The 13,459-nt window shown below is 39.8% G+C and overlaps 1 protein-coding gene across 1 annotated transcript in view; it reads left to right on the forward strand.

Moving 5' to 3' along the window:
- LOC143624332 (1,4-dihydroxy-2-naphthoyl-CoA thioesterase 1-like) overlaps positions 1-13,459 on the forward strand; it is a 90,059-nt gene that overhangs the window by 68,794 nt on the left and 7,806 nt on the right. The gene's annotated exons all lie outside the window — the stretch shown is intronic.

Here is a 13,459-nt window from a genome sequence, read left to right on the forward strand (position 1 = left end):
AGCGGTGCGGCTATCTTGGAGAAACCTTCGATGAATCTTCTATAGTAGCCAGCTAACCCTAGGAAGCTTCGTATATCAGTCGGATTCTGCGGAGTCTTCCAATTCGTTATCGCTTCAATCTTAGCTGGGTCCACGGTAATTCCTTCCGGATTAATCACGTGACCTAAAAATTGCACTTCTCTTAACCAGAACGCGCACTTCGAAAACTTGGCGTACAACTTCTCTTTCTTCAGAACTTCCAATACCTCTCTCAGATGCTTGGCATGGTCAGACTCACTCTTTGAATAAATCAATATATCATCGATGAAGACGATAACCGACTTATCCAACATCGGTTGACACACCCTATTCATCATGTCCATAAATGCTGCAGAAGCATTGGTTAGACCGAATGACATTACGAGGAACTCGTAGTGTCCATACCGCGTTCGGAACGCTGTTTTAGGGATGTCTACCTCTTTCACCTTCAGCTGATGGTAGCCTGATCTGAGATCTATTCGTGAGAACCAACTTGAACCTTGCAGTTGGTCAAACAGATCATCAATCCTTGGCAACGGATATCTATTCTTTACCGTAAGCTTATTCAACTCACGATAGTCTATGCACATTCTCATACTTCCATCCTTCTTTTTCACGAACAACACTGGTGCGCCCCACGGGGAAACACTCGGTCTTATGAAACCTTTGTCGAGGAGTTCTTGCAGTTGTGACATCAATTCTTTCATCTCGGACGGTGCTAGACGGTAAGGCGCTTTCGCGACAGGTTGGGCTCCTGGTATTAAATCTATCTGAAATTCTATCTCTCGCTCCGGCGGCAACCCCGGAAGATCCTCAGGGAATACTTCTGGGTAGTCGCGTACAATAGGAACATCTTTCATTTCTTTCGTCTCGGCCGCAGCGTTGACGACATACGCCAGGTAGGCACGACACCCTCGCCTTAGCAAACCCTCGGCTTTTATCATCGAAATGACATTAAGCCCAGAACTTTCCTTATCACCATAAACCGTTACCGCACTACCATCCATTGACTTTAACCTTATCATCCTACTCTTACATACTATCTGAGCCTCAAACTCAGACAACCAATCCATACCCAAAACCACATCGAACCCTCCCAAAGTCATAACGTACAAGGTAACCGGGAACTCATGTCCTTCCAATTCTATCTTACAGTTCTTAACCATTTTTGTTATTTTAACCGAAGTGTCACTGGCGGTTTCTACTACAAAAGTTTCAGACACTCGGCAACATTTCATTTTAGCTAGTTTACTAAATGGTGTGGCTACGAAACTTTTGTTTGCGCCCGAATCAAATAATACAGAAGCGGAAACACCGTTCACTAGAAACGTACCTGTGACGACATCCGGAATCTGCTTGGCTTGTTCTTGGGTTAGCATGTAGGCTCTAGTTCTTGGCCTAGCTTGATCGGCATCCTTCCTTCCACTACCTCCAGCTTCACTCTCGGTACACTCCCTAGCAAAATGACCTGTCTTACCACACTTGTAGCACGCAGGCTTAGAACTGCACTCATGAGCATAATGACCTGCCTTCCCACACTTGTAGCAAACATTCGACCCAAATCTACATTCTCCGGCATGAATCTTTCCACACTTATGACATGTATCCGAACCCTTTCCCCACCTACACTCACCACTGTGTGCCTTGCCACAGGTCTTGCACGACCTGTTCTCCCAAACTCTCGGCTGCTTGTTCTTAGGGTTCCACATCTGGGTACCGGGTCGTTTAGCAGGAGCGACCCATTTCTTTTCTTTCTTCTCGTCTCCCACCACCACATCATCCGCAGTCAAGTCTGCATAGACCATTTCTGCGAGTTCGACAGCAGAATCGAAAGTAGCAGGTTTACTTGTCCTGACTAACATGCGGACTCTCTGTGGTAATCCCCTCACGTAACACTTGATCCTTTTTGCCTCAGTGTTGACCATATCGGGCACCAACCTAGACATTCGATTGAACTCGGTGGTGTACTCACGATGTGTCATTGTCCCAGCTTTCAAGTTTAGGAACTTCATCTCCGCCCTTTCAACCTCGGCGTCAGCACAGAACTTCATCATCACTAACTCCTTCAGATCGTCCCATTTCATCTCCTTGATCTCTTCACGGGTCTTTCTCTGCTCCACACTCTCCCACCAATACATAGCCTCATCCTCGAATGATTGAGTAGCATAACCTACCGCTTGATCAGGACGGCACTCGCTAATGCGGATAACCTTATCCATGGCGGTTATCCACTGAAGAGTAGCGATTGCGTCTCCTAAACCAGTCAGCTTAGGCGGGTCACAACCTTTGAAGGACTTATAGTTGCAACCGCCTCGGCCCCTCTTCCTATCATCATCTTTCACAGACCTTACCTCACTTGAGTCACCCCTTTCCCTCTCATCATCCTTTCTACCATTACCACCGGCCCCTTCAACAGTTCTTTCACGGCTTCCAGCAGACCTTCCCGGGGTAATATTCTTCACAGCAGTGGCCACAGCTTGAACAATAGCTGCTTGAATGGCGGGATCCAGTTGAACTCCTTCATTGTTTTCCGGGTTTCTTCCAGCTGCGCTTCCTTCAGCTTCGGTGTTGGAAGCTGTCTCAACCGAAGGTTGCTGGACACGACGAGGCCTGCCGCGTCGTCTAGTGCGACCTCCAGCTCCAACAATGTCTCCAGCTCCAGCCATTGTATTCTAAGGGGAAAACACAAACTTCATCACTCAAGGAACTATTCAGTACAAGGATAGCAAGGCTAACAGGTAATAACAGTGGCCAGCTGTGACTAGCTGATCACGTTGCTTTCCGTGTCCTATACACTTCCCTTTATGAATCTATTTGTGCTGGTTCTACTTAAGCAGTTAGTCAAATCAAACAATCAATTATTCCTATCCCTGTCGTTCACATATCTTTACTTTCTCATTAACATATATCATTTAATCATACAATTTACCATTACTGATCTTGCTTGAGCGACACATGGCATTCTTGGACTGGCATCTTCTTTCCTTTCTTACTTAAATCCCATTCTCTGTTCGAGTCTAAGCATGTAGGATGCTTAAATCTCTCGAACTTTGCTCTTATACCAACTTGTAAGGCCCCGTTACCGGTAACCCTATTTTCGTGTTGGATTTACTCATAAACACAGTTCTAAATATCAGAGTTACTTAAAACATTTACGCGGAATATAAAACTTTCATAAAACATTACAATATTTCATAACTTGTCTCAAAACATCCTTTGTCTTTCACATTTAAACATTAAAATTAAAACATCATAAGTCTTCAGATGCCAGATTCTTGTTCAGTGCCATGTGTCCCTCAAGCGAGCTGCCTCATCCTACTCACCTGCGTGCATACTAAAAGTCAGCTACGCTGAGTGAGTTCTAGTTAATCACATAATCATACCATTCACATAACATTATATTCTTTCATTCATACATTCATACTTTCATACTTTCTTACTTTCTTACTTTCTTTTGTATTAACTTACTTTCATATCTTACGTTATAAAGAGCATTACGCCCTACATTCCTCGAGTATTATTAGGGCACGGTACCCTCCTTCCTCGAGTATTATTAGGGCTCGGTACCCTCCTTCCTCGAGTATTATTAGGGCTCGGTACCCTCTTTCCACGAGTATTATTAGGGCTCGGTTTCCCTCTTTCCACGAGTATTATTAGGGCTCGGTTTCCCTCTTTCCTCGAATATTAGTAGGGTTCGGTTCCCTAGTTCTCGAATATTAGTAGGGTTCGATTCCCTCTTCGTTACCATACAACCATACATCATACCTCGAGTATTATTAGGGCTCGGTACCCTTTTTGTAACCATACAACCATCCTTTCCTTCTTTTATTAACTTTATCACATTCATACACATAAGCATACATATCATACTTACCTTAACTTAGCGTTACAACCTGACATTACGTGCAATATCCGAAGATCGTTCACGTACCGTCAAGCCATCATTCATACATTTCACATTATTCACGTAAGGCATACACTTATCTCTTAGGATAAGCGTATTAACAAACATATTGAGTATGCACACAGCCCCGAAAACATAACACATAAATGGGGCTAGAAACTCACCTGAACACGGTTACGTTCACCGTTAATCGTAATCCCTTTCTTCAGTTGTGCACGGCTGACTGTATAACAAGTATACGTATCAATTAACTATCACTTCTCATAATGTATTTCTATCTTTATATGACCCACAACGAATGGGGGTCCGGGGGCAGCTCCCCTGGCAGCGGGGTCTATGGGCGGCAGCCCCTAGCAGGGTCCAAGGGGCAGAGCCCCTGGCTGGGGTCGAGCTGCCAGGTCAGCTTGGAAAAATTTTATTTCCATTAACTGTCTTAACACATTTTTCATTAGGTTTTTAATTTATTTTCTAATCGAACTTGGCTTTAGGCGAAGTTAAACCTCAGGCGAACTTAGCTTTAGGCGAAGTTAAACCTCAGGCGAACTTAGCTTTAGGCGAAGTTAAACCTCAGGCGAACTTAGCTTTAGGCGAAGTTAAACCTCAGGCGAACTTGGCTTTAGGGGAAGTTAAACCTCAGGCGAACTTATCATCAGGCGAACTTAGCTTGCAGGCGAAGTTCATCAGGCGAACTTAGCTTACAGGCGAAGTTCATCGCTTGAAGGCGAAGTTGCCCAGATGAAGGCGAAGTTGCCCAGATGTCCGCTGTTTCGGTTTCTGATCAACATTTCGGGCGATTTTAACACCCTTGTTAAGGTTCAATACCGCCCACTACACTTCCCGACCATTTTCGGTCATTTATACACTAAAAGCTCGGATCTTTAAACTTCCAAGATCAAGAATCATACCTTTTGAGCTTGTTTGGATCTCGTTTATCTTGGTATCACCACTAATCTTTCTCTCTTACCCGGACCTCGCTCGATCCTTCCTTCTTTCTCGGCCCGGCCGGCGGCGGTTTTGGGTGTGCTTGGTGTGTGTGTATGTGTGTGTTTAGGAGAGTGGGGGAAAATGAAGATATTTTGGGATTTTGGGGGTATTTATATCCCTGAAATCCCATTCTCATTTAACCCATCTCAATTAATCCAAGTTCAAGACCCGCTCCCTACCCGATATTAATTAATTACGCGAAATCACTAAACATAACTTTCTTTATTCATCATTAAAATTTTAGGATGTTACAGATTGCGGGGAAATTTAAGTAGTACTACTGGGTTTGACAAACCCCACCTACTAAAACTCGACTGGAGGTCGGACGGGTGTAAATTGTCCTAACATACATTGCCAGTGTTTTGTGATAGACCTGGTAAGAAGGCATACAGACAGTCAGCTTTGATTCAAACGTCTAGTAGCTTGTAAATGGGTTAGCTACCCTGGTATATTTGAAAAGTTCTAAATCCACATACACAACTGATGCTACGTATACTATCTATACTATATATATTACTTTTTACTACAACTTATGAACTCACTAACCTCGTGTTGACCCATGAGTATTTATACTTGCCCAGGTTGCTAGATGTTCTAAGGAGTGGATTGCATTGCATGAGTCTGGAGTCACACTTATCGCATGAACCTTTTATATCACATTGTTTACGTTTGATGGGTTGTGCATGTTTTGAACACATGGTTCATTGTTTTTAAACCATTTACTTTATGCTTCCGCAAAACTTTGAAATTGTTTGGATTGGATTTGGTGTTCTCATGTTTGATGAGATGTAAATAAATGTTTGACTATTTTAATTTGGTTGTTTGGTATAACGAATGAGCTAGATCTTGGTATGTCACACGCCTCACGGTAAAACTTCGTTAATCAAAATTTGGGGGTGTGACACCCGGGACCTATAATATATAAATATGTTAGTAATATACAAATTCTAATTAAAACCGAACAAAAAATAATAAAATATTAAATATAATACATAAGGGATTTATATATATATTTAGCATTATATCAACAATCTAACCAATATGGATGACACTCCTTTCTTCAATGGTGATGGATGATGATGATAGCCTCTAAGCCTTCTAACTCTCCTATGGAACTTCAATTCAAGTGATAAGTGAGTATTTTATGGTGAGAACTCGTCCTAAACCTCTCCAAGCACACTTGAAATAATGCACATTGCACTCCTATTTATAGGCTGTCTGGAGAGTCAGGCATACCCACGTGCTTCCCGGGGCACGCCGGCGAGTCCAGGTGCATTAATTGTTATGTCAGATCGTACATGATGGCTCACCACCCCAGCGTGCTGGGAACGCCTCCGTGTTTTTGGTATTAGCCATATAATTTTGTCTTTTCTGAAAGGTGACCACGCCGGTGTGCTTCTTGAAGAACGCCCTCGTGTCCAGTTGGCATAAGATTTTGTCTTTTTCTATCAGGATTTTGTCTTTTCTTGCAAAGAAAACATGGGGCTGTTCTATAAAACCCCGAATCCCGGGAATCCCACAGTTGGTAATCATATCCAAAATTCATAAAAATTTAAAACCAAAGAAGTTCATCTTATTTAAAACCAGTTCAGAGTAATTAAACATCGGAATAATAAGTATTAAAATTCCCAAAAACCAGGAATTGATGCCCAAAATCAAATGTATAAAAACATAAATAAATAAATTGTTTGTTTTATTTGAAGTCCTCGACCCAAAATGCCTTCAACCGTCTGGGTAGTCTCTAGCACGTCCAAGCGATAATCCCTAGCCTTAACCTGAAAATCAAACTAACATACACACAAAGTCAGCTTGAGCTGAGTGAGTTCAAGTTTTAATAAATGACATGTATAAATCATTCCAAGATTTTAAGTATAAAACAATATATGGAATAATAGGCAAATGGATAAAATGATAAGTAGCTATATATATATATGCATAACAGCCAAATAATATAATCACGGTCGAACACGCGTACGACCTAAGCACGTGATACGGGATTTTAGGGACCCGGTATGATGATTATGCCACACGAGTCGCCCCCCTTACGGGCTTTCCAGGGCCCGCCACAGGATTTTAGAACCTGAGTAGTATAGTTTGGCCCTGCCAAAATCATCATGCACGCAAAATTCAATATGATGGTGATCATGCCACACAAGCCTCCCACCTCACGGGCTTTCCAGGGCCCGCCACATGATTTTAGAACCTGAGTAGTATAGTTTGGCCCATCCAAAATCACCATGCACACAAATACCCTAATACAATGATGATTATGCCACATGAGCCTCCCCTCTCACGAGCTTTCCAGGGCCCGCCACAGGATTTTAGAACCTGAGTAGTAGTATAGTTTGGCCTGGCCAAAACCATCGTTACACCGATACCCACACACAGTAGGTACACGAAAATAATTCTTGGTCACTAAGAACAAATTTAATATCAACAATCATAAGCCATAGGATAACATATGAATATACATATATATCTTTATAAGTCCGTCCGAAATATGAACTAATACAAGCAGGTCTACATGCATTCAATTAATACCAGGAGTAATGACATCCTCGAGCCTAGAACATAAGTAATATATAAAACCTTAAGGAATTTAAGACAAGTCTAAAATATCCTAAGGCCTAGATTATAATTAATATATAATTTTCATAAATATATAATTATAAACGAATCTAATGATATCCTCTAGCATAGGCTATCAATAATATATAGTTCTTCAGGAATATATAAAACAATAAACGAGCCTAATAATGCCCTTAAGCATGGACTATCAATAATGTAAACCTTAGCCAATCGATCAACCAAACAACATCACCACATATAAACTATAAATAATGAGTAGTCAGGGAACTATTACAAGGCGCAATAATAACCTCAAGCCTAGACTATAGGTAATATATATAAGTTTCGGGATTATAAGATTATAAAGGGGTTTAAAAATATCCTACGGCATAGGATATAATCTAAACATAATTCTAGAAATATACAAATACCATTGAAAATGCACAATATCGTCCAGAAAGTTTAAACGGATAAAATCGTACGGAGGTGTATATGCTAGCCTAAAACGTAAAAAGAATTAAAAGGGGGCATCATGAACTCACCAGGCACGAGGTACACAATCAACAATGAGCTAGAGAATCCCTAAGTACTCCCACAAATCAAAACACCTGCCGGATTACAAACAATAATTACTAACGGGCCGTACCGACTCGCTTATCATACGAGGCGTCCTAACATGGTTTGATTGGCCTAAAGCCTCAACCTTATCAAGTTTGATTACCACCGCCCCGGGGCCTTTTATTTACCAAAACCACCCTTAGATAATCCCGAAGACAAAGGATTCCCAAATTACCCTCGGAAGTTGCTAGTTGAAACAGTTATGCGTGTTTATGAGCTGTTTATGCACTTAACAACCAACTCAGCCCCGTGTGGACCAAATTTAATAAAATCACAGCCGACAAGTCCACACGACACCGCACGAGTTGGATGGGTCGGTAGTTCGCAAGCACAACGCACAAACTACCAATAAACGCGAATTCGCGTTGTACCGACCCGTTTCAGTAACCGACAACCAATTCAGCCCCATTAACTTAAAAATATAGTTTTTCGAAACCCGTAAATCATACCGAGGCTACACAATCTGAATTGGTTGTTAATTCCCTCAAACAACACGCTGCACTCATCAATCAACAAACTAGACAACCGAATTCCTAGTTTTCAATCTAACGACAATTGACTAATCAAACAAGCTTCAATGATCATGATACTAAAGTATAATAAATATGAAATACCTAGGAAGATGACGGATCAAAACCTCACTTTAAACAGCCCCGACAAGAACACAATTGGACAGCCACCGGCTAAACCTAAAACGAACGTATCGATCAATAATGAGTATAAGGAGCAGATTTTAGCATGCAAAGATGTATTTTATTACATAGGAAAACCATAGAAATAAATTATGAAATTTTTTCCAGAGTTGTATAAATGTCTTAGGTTTTTAAAAATATTTTTATTATATTTTTCCAATGCACACAAAAATCATAAAAATTCCTCCAACACAGAAAGGTACGTGCAACTATTATAGTGCGCAGCAAGAGTGTTTTATTTGTTTAAAAATCAATACCAAACCAAATTAAACGATTCCAATTGGATTGGAATCCTAACTCAAAGTTTGAACTTTCAGAAGTGGAATCAACCAATTTGGACTTGTCAAAAAGAGTTATGATGTCGGGAAGACAGACCAGAATCCATCACCCCGCATCAGCTTTGACACCCGTTTGTATAAAATCATAAAAACCATTAAAATCTTGTCTAAAAATTACAAATCATACCTTTCTGGAAACTAGACTCAAAGTAGAACATCATGGAAGCACAAAAACAATAAATTTTAATCAAGTTACAGACCGAACAATAAATGAGTACGAATCTGTCAGAAACTGTTATAATCAAAACTCAACCCTAACATGTTCAACCAAAGGGTTTAATGGTGAAAAATCCTTGCATGGATGTTAGACTAACCTTGAATTGGGATTTCACACCTTAAAATTGGCTGGAAAAAAGAAAAATTGAGTTTGGGGAGCTGCTGGAAGTCGCGATCGGCTGGAGATAAAAGGGAGTTAGGGTTTTTTTGTTATGATATAATCCAAGTTACACTCTAGACCTTCAACTATAAAAGATGCAACAACTTGGAATGGAAATTAATAAATTTTACTTATGGGAATAACGAGAAGGTCTCCGAGGAATGCTGGATAAATCCCGAGAATATACAAGCTTTGTTAGGCATAACCCTTTTTACGAAAATTTACGGACGTTACATGTTCTGCTTGAAACATGGGGGTGCGTTGAGCTATTTTCTTTGATTCTCTTTGTTTTTCTTCGTATTGCTCACTTGTTTCTTCGTTTGAGGTTTGAATATACCTGAAAATAGAAATTAATGCAATAAGTAGTTATTTGACTTAGATAATATGATAAAATATGCAATTTTGGAGATTATTTGATGCTTTAAAGATGCATATTTTTATACACATCAGAAACCGATCGCATCGCATATTGGAAACCAGTCGCATCGCATGTTGGAAAACTAGTCATATCTCATATTATAAAAACCATCGTGTCGCATATTGGAAACCAATTGCATCGCATGTTGGAAAACAAGTCGCCTCGCATTTCCTTAGATCAATCGCATTCGCACTTTTTTAAACGAATCACATTCGCATTTCTTTTAACGAAATGCATTCGCATTTCTTTAAGCGAATCGCACTCCTATGAATGCGATTCAAAATAGGTTTCTTTCCCGTTTTATTAGATTCCCCCAACCACTTTCATCCTCTAACATTTCCTTATGACCCGTTTTATTATCATAATGACTTCCGGGCCAAACCGGCCTCGTTTACCCGGCTTCCTAACGTCCGAGCTACACGCGGTTAACCCGATATATGCTCATTAACTCGGTTTTACCCAAAGTTTACATTTTTAATACTTGTTTCACCCCGATTCGCCTTCCCTCTAAATGCCAATGTGAATCGGCCCCTATTTCTTAACCTTGTAGATCAAAACATACCTTTTTGGTTGTTTCTTGCTTCAGATCTGATTCAACACTAAGATCTTGGTGTGTTTCTAGTTGGTTGATGAAGTTTGAACATGAAATCTACTCCCTTTCTAGCTCGGACCTGAATCCAAATGGAAGGAGTTTTTGTGTGTGTTCTTAAGTGTGTGTAGGCAACATGGTGGAAATGAGGGTTTAAGGTTTTAAGGAGGTTTATGGTTTTTAAATATCCGCAATCCTATGGACCATAGGCCCATAACAATTCCCTAATCCATCTTTTATTTCCAAGCTCGCCACCTAACTTGTTATTATTTTAACCTAATTAAATAATAACTCATAATCAAATAAATAAAATATCTCCGCTGGTTGCTTAATATAGTTCAACTGCTCATCCACTTCGATGTCTTCCAATGGCACGAAAGATGTGTCATCTACTAGACATTTTCTTAAGTGAGAAAAACATGAAAAGTGGAGTGAATTCCTTCTAACTCTTCTAGCAAATCAAGCTTGTAAGCCACTTCACCCACGCGATCTAACGATCTATGATCTTAAATGGTCCATTGTATCTTAGACTCAACTTTCCTCTTTTACTTAATGAATAATCCCCTTCCAGGGAGAGACCTTAAGCATCACGCTGTCACCAACGTTAAACTCAATCAGTCTTCGCCACTTATTAGCATATGAATTTTGACGATCTTGAGCAACTTTCATTCCTGCCTTAATCTGATCAAACTTTGAAGAGATTTCTTTCACGACTTCTAAACTTCCAAGCTCCTTCTGACCAATTTCTCCCCAACATGCAGGAGTTCTACAACGTCTACCATATGACTTCTCAAATGACAGCATACCAATACTCGAATGGTAGCTATTGTTATAAGAAAATTCTGCTAGATGTAGGTGATCGACCCAACTTCCTCTAAAGTCTAACACACAAGCACGCAACATATCCTTAAGGGCTTGGATAGTCCTTTCTGACTGCCCATATGTTTGAGGATGATACGCAGTACTAATGTTCAGTATTGTTCCCATAGCTTCATGGAACTTCTTCAGGAATCTTGAAGTAAAGCGAGTATCTCTATCAGACACGATCGACAATGGCACTCCATGCTTTGCCACAACCTCACTAATGAATACTTTAGCTAACATTTCTCACGAGATAGCCTCTCGTATAGGCAGAAAGTGAGCACTTTTCGAAAACGGTCCATAATCACCTAGATGGCATCATGGTTTCTAGCTGTACGCGGTAGCTTAGTTATGAAATTCATGGTGATGTGTTCCCATTTCCATTATGGTATCTCTAATGGCTGCATCTTTCCAAATGGTTTTGGTGTTCTACTTTGACTTACAAACAAGTTAAGCACTTAATGACGTAATCTACTACCTCATTCTTCATGTCTGACCACCAGTAGTCTCTCTTCAGATCTTGGTACATTTTGGTGGATCCCAGATGAATCGAGTATCTAGACTTGGGAGCTTCATCTAGGATTCCACCTCTGAGATCTCCATAGCGGGGAATCCACATACAGTCAAATCTAGTCTTTACTCCATGAGTGTTGTCTATCAACTCGTTTTGCTGCTCGAAGTTCTTTCTTTCTTCATTAATCCTTCATCCTTGAGAACTTCTGATTGAGCCTTGCTGATATCTTCAAAGAAATCCGAGTTAATGACTAACTTATACGACTTCACTGTTGCAATAACTTCTTCGTTCTTACGACTTAGTGAGTTAGCTACCACATTAGCCTTACCAGGATAATACTTGATATCATAATCATAGTCTTTTATCAGCTCTACCCATCTCCTCTGCCTCATGTTCAGTTCCTTCTGCTCGAAGAAATACTTCAAACTTTTATGGTCGGTATAGATTGTACACTTAGTAGGGGTGTGCATATATAGGTCTGGACCAAAAAACACGAAAACCCGGACCGAAAAAAACCAAAACCCGGACCTGTACCTTAGAAGTCGGTTTCTCATCAGGTCAGTGAATATGGTGAATTCGGTTTCGGGTCGGGTATCGAGCCAAGGCCCGGGTAACCGAACTATTTCAGGACTGACCCGAAATTGTGTAATCAAGTATAATAATATATTAAAAATACTTATTTTGTTTCCAAATTAGCTGTAATTGCTGCAGATCTTCTTTGACCTTCCTTTAGCCTTCGATCCTTTAACCTAACAAAAATAGGAACCGTTAATAATCATTACACCTTTTAAAAATCATATTAACGTAGCCTCAAAAACAAAGAATCAGAAATCAAAAGTTCGATTAATTCTTAAGTTTCTTTCAAGAACAATGGTAATCATCTACAGGTTTCACAATGTATTAATTTAGCTGTTTTAATTAATGATGTAAATTCATGCTTTGATCAATACAGCTTGTTACTTTCATCTTGTATTATCGTCTTACTCTTATCTATGATATGATTTACATTTTTTCTGACTTGCTGATCTAGTTTAAATATGGTTTTAAATGGAAAAAAAAGTCATGGAACGAAAAGTGCATAACGTATGTTCTTATTAAAGCTTAAATACAGAACCCTCTAACTCCATTGCCTTCAATATGTAAACTTCATCATCCCATTCACCTGCATGCATTATATAAAAGCTTATGCTAGGTACATATGCAAGCTGTTGGACAACTGCTGTCCGGAGACATTAGAACCTATTAAAATTAAACTGTCTAGAGTCTAATCATAAATGTTAACTAGTAACTATGATGGTATTGATATTGTACTTAATGGCCTAAGATAGATGCTATTGCAAATAGAAAGAAAAGTGCATATAGATTATACAACCAAAATAGATATACGTTGAAAAGCAGACAGTTACTCAATACAGATAGTTTGTTAGAGCTCTGATTTTTTTTTAAACTTGTAGAGCAGTTGCTAAAAATGCTTATACAAATTGCAATCAATAGTGAAATAAAGATTGAATATCTTTTAACATTGGTGTTTTTGTTACTGATTAAACTAGATGGAGCCAGAGAATATTCAGAATTTATC

The sequence above is a fragment of the Bidens hawaiensis genome, unplaced genomic scaffold (assembly GCF_021521415.1).
Source record: "Bidens hawaiensis isolate Kalapana, Puna unplaced genomic scaffold, B.hawaiensis_p1.1 tig00003760_1, whole genome shotgun sequence".
In the NCBI taxonomy this organism is placed as follows: domain Eukaryota; kingdom Viridiplantae; phylum Streptophyta; class Magnoliopsida; order Asterales; family Asteraceae; genus Bidens; species Bidens hawaiensis.